Genomic DNA, 4,909 nt, shown 5'->3' on the forward strand with positions numbered 1-4,909 from the left:
GGGCCTCAACTCTATTACAGTCAGGCAAGTTATGGTTTTACATTAAAGAAGTACCCTTTAGAAAAAATGAAGTAATGCTCATGAAATTTTGTAAACTATTGCCTATCAAGAATATGTCTGCTGTGTTAATTACATGGTTCATTAGTTATTCTTGGTATAGTAGGTGGGAAAACTATTATGCTGTGTGAGTCAACACATACATGTGTGCAATTTGATTTGTCCAGCACCAGCAATTAATTTGAAAAACATACACATTTAAAATGTATACTTGCATGGACTTAACATTAATCCCCCTCGTGCAATTTACCCTTTAGTGCTTTTGATTACATTTCCAGATTTATTGATCAATGATAACTGATATCAAGTTATCAAGATATCAAGAACGTATCTTCTAAAATACATGTTCACTGAGCTATAAGCATCAGAGATAAAACAGCTGGTTTAAGGGACATTTGTAAATTGCTGTATATCCAATAGCCTATTGTATATGGCATGCCTTTATGAAAGTGTAATTAACCTTGAAACTTTTAAAATGCAATAACCCTCGTTAGTTCTCGGGGGTGGGAACTCCAGATACTTTTGAAACATTATTTAGTTCTATCAAGGAACACAAGTCTGATTTTGTATATAGAGCTGGACTCAGAGGTAGGCAATGTGGGCAACTGCCCAGGGTGCTATGGTCAGTGGGATCTCTCTGTCTGTCTGTCACACACACACACACACACACACACACACACACACACACACACACACACACACACACACCCACACTCTTTCACCTCCCCTTCCCCCACCCCCAGGCAATCCTCACGCTAGGCAGGAGGAGCAGTGTCGAGCCAAGGCTGCCCTCTGTCTCTAGCCACTGCTCAGGAGGACCTGGGCTGGAAATGCTGGTGGCAGCCTGCCTGGCCACCATGCCATTCTGTCTCCCCATGGGACTGTGCATGGTAGACTTATGGGGGGATACCAGGGAGGGAGGCAGCGGGGGGAGTGATCACCAAAGGGATCCATTTTCCCTAAGGCCAGCTCTGAGCATATATGTATATAACACATATACACAGACCTCCTTGGGTAGCCCCTTGTACAAGGGAAAGATCATTCAAAGGATTCATGCATGCAGCTTTAATCTTCTGGCATAGCAAAGATTTGTATGTAGCTTCCTGTATTTATGACAACCTTTGGTACCATCTGGTTCTATCACAAAGGAGCATATAATGGCCAGGTGAATCACTTGCTCAATTTACTTTCTTACACTACATTATTGATTAATAGGATTTGCATCTGTCAACTTTTACCATGCCTGCAGCCGTCTCATTCAGTGTAACACCTGAACACTACAGAAACACAGACAGACTTTGGTGTAATATTTCAGCATCGAAACAGGATACTTAATAATTGATGATTTTCTATCAGAGCACTTTTCAGGGGACTTGATGCAGATTTCATGTAGCTTTATTAACCAACATATTCCAAGTGAAACTGAATCACTCTCACTATCCATCTGGAAATCATCATTTCAGCAAGTAACAATGGACTAAGTTGTATCCTCAGGCACATGCTCTAATTTCCACTTAAATGCAATCTTGACCTTCCTTTTAAGCATTAATGCTCTGATGTTACCTATGTTCTTTAGATTCCACCCCCACATATTAATTGCCTTGCAGTCTGGATGGAGTTGTGGCCTTGACAGGAGAAAACTAGTCCCCACTGGCCTCAATATCAATTCACTTCTCTTCCTATATAATAAATATGTGATAAAAAATTAAAAATCTGGAAAAATGGAATTTTCTTCCCCTACTTTATTGCTTTGAATTTCTTTAATTATCAACAGTTTTAATTCAGTGTCAGTTTGATCATATGCATCACTATACAATAACAACACACCTTAATAACAGGAATTTTCTCCATAGGGGCATTATTTACCCTGATGTTTTATTTAATTTTATAACACTGAGATACAAAAACATGTAAAAATGTTGTGGGTTAGAACCTCATTTGAGTTAAAATGGCATCTCTCCACCAACCTGAGGCCCATATATTATACATATATATTCCCAAGTACAATATTACATGTTAGAAACTATGGGATTTATATGTGATAGAAGAAACAGAAAGAAAAGAAGGATTCAAAAAGAGGGAGATCAGAACTTCTAGTACTGACGTCCTAAATTTACCAAACAGTGTATCGTCTGAGACTGAAGATGTAAATAAGTTATTAAATATGAACATGAACTAGTACAACCAGTTACCTTGTTGTGATCATTAACACAACTGAAATTATATAGGATCAACACTTCAGGTCCAAAATATGTATGACAACTGTTTGTGCCTGTCAACCCAGACTTAGAAGTCCTGACAAAGCTTAAAGAAATGTATAAATCATTCTGCAATGGTTTCCTGAAATTGGACTATAATTGTGTAAAATAAATGAAAAACAGGACATTAATAATGTATCACTGCAACAGCAGAAAAGATTACTTAAATTCAGTTAAAAGCATCTAGCTCAATTTATTAAGATGCTAGAAAGGGCTCCATCTTCAGTAGCTCTGGAGTATTTAATTCAGAGCATAAAGATTTTCTTCTAGTTTCAATATGTTTTTCTTCTAAAAAATAATATTCCAGTGCATCCTCAAATATGTATGAACACAAGTTCACTTCTTTTATGACAGCAACTCCTTTAGCACAGTGTAGTAAAAGATGGTGAGATTTTGCTGGCCCACTAGAGTCCCTAGCTCTTACTAGTTTAATAGCTGAACAAATGGCACATTCAATCGACTGTAATTTGGTAAGTATCTGTCTTTTTTTTTTTTTTTAGGATGTAAGCCAGGTGCATTCTGGCAACATTTGTAAAGTTCAGTGCTGAAATAAGGCTGGGGCAGATATCTGGTATCAGCCCATCCTGTTAAAAGAGAGAATAGATTTGAAAAGACATCTGTTCAGCAGGATAGCATTAGCAGACTGTCTTTATGTTGTTATTTCTGGAAGAATGTTAATATATTTTCTTTCTGATATAGAGTGAAATGGAAGTAAAACAAATGGCTTTTTTCTGTTTCTTTTCCTTTTTTTTGGTTAAAAACTGAGTTCATTTACTTGATAAAACCCCTTTTAAATATTAGTTATTTGTTTGAATTTAAATAAACAAACAATGTCCCTGTGTTTTAGGCCTTCTTTTCATCAGTTAAAAATAATGAGAAAAAAACAAAAAGAAACCAGGAATACCTTCCCCGCCTTTTCTGCCATATACATATCAACAGTTGAGCAAACATGTTAAACTCTATCACTTCTCTCATACTCCCAAAACCACAGCCCTGGAAGCCTAACATCTTCATAAACCGCATACTCACTTCCCTCAAGATACAAATAATAATCCTCTACCCGAGACTTTAATATATACCCCTAAGACAAAAAGACCCAGCTGGAAAATGAATTACAATAACCCAGTGCTCTCTACTTTTCACCCACCAAAGAACTGATACGCCAAGCTGACCTAACCAGCGAAAGCATAGGCAAAAAGAAAAGAACAAAATACAAACTTGACTCTTTCTCAAGAAAAAACAAAGCCAGAGAAGACATCTTTTCTGGCAAGCAAACTATAAACAAGTTAGTAGCACTCTTAAAAAGTTCATTTTGATTTCAGAAGCATTTTCAATTTTACTTCTATTGCTTGCACACAAAATAAGCTTTAAGCATGCCCAAGGTATCGACAAGGTAGCAGTGCAAGGATGCAGCTGAGCAAAGCAGAAGTGGCAACTTCTGGTTCCCGAACATGAACACGCAGCTACTGGCAGCACCTGCTTTTTCCAAACTCTTCTCAAGTTGGCACACAGGATCGTTGTGCCTACTGCTCCTCCCATTTATACCACTGGGAAAAAAGGGTAATGGAAATGTTTCAGGATATCTTCATTAAAGCCTGCTTCAGAAAATGGAGAAGCTTACTGACCAACATGACAAAAGCAATGTTTGAACAGTATTCAACTGACAAAGGTCAAGAAAATTAGAAATATTTTGAAAACGGTTTCTACAAACTTTGTAAGAATCTTGTCCAAAATGCAAAGGGTTACATACTAGATAACAGATTGCTTGGTTTTAAGTAAGAATGCTATAGAAGTCCCTTCAGGGTAATGACAAGAGGCATTTTCAATCCACAAAGGGAAGAGAAGATTCAAAAGTAAGCATGGCACAACACATTCTAACTCCAAATTCAGATGCCGGTCTTTGTAGCAGACAAGAACTAGGGTTCAAACAGAGTCCATTCCAGAAATCACTCTACATCTAGAAAGATCTCTGAGAGAGAGAGAGAGAGAGAGAGACTCTTATTTTTGTCTGATTGATTTCATTCACTTCACAAGCCAAGATTTTATCATGGTATTAAGGAGTCAAGCAGACAACCAAGTAAAGAAAATTTATATCGGTCTGCACCAGCTAACAAATCCACCAGCTGAGACTTCACAGACGTTAATGAAAGCAAAACAATATTTATTTCCTTCTTGTAAGGATTCAGCATAAAAACCAAAAAACCCATGTGATGCCCAATCACCTTCAGAATGGGACTTCTGTAAGTAGCACTGAATACCCTCTCTCTTGATTCATTCCTTTCTGCTTCCCCATAACCTATGGTGATCTCTTGAGGACAAGAAGAATGCACTTTAGGACCTTCCTATCTGTTGCTAAGCTGAATTATTGCCAGAAAAATCTTCTGGGAATACACTTAGCAAACCTCCTAGAAAGCTTTGGGATTTATGAGTCTCCAAGGGCAGACCATCAAAACAGGCCCTTTCCCAAACAAAAGGTCAGGTAGGAAAGCATGTTAGCAACATGTAAGAGAAGAGAGAGACTCTGCTGCATGACTTTTGATAAAATATAAAGTAAAAGCTGCAAAGAAAACATTAATCATCAGACAGGAGGCTGC

The sequence above is a fragment of the Alligator sinensis genome, unplaced genomic scaffold (genome assembly GCF_000455745.1).
Source record: "Alligator sinensis unplaced genomic scaffold, ASM45574v1 scaffold349_1, whole genome shotgun sequence".
Taxonomy (NCBI): Eukaryota; Metazoa; Chordata; order Crocodylia; family Alligatoridae; genus Alligator; species Alligator sinensis.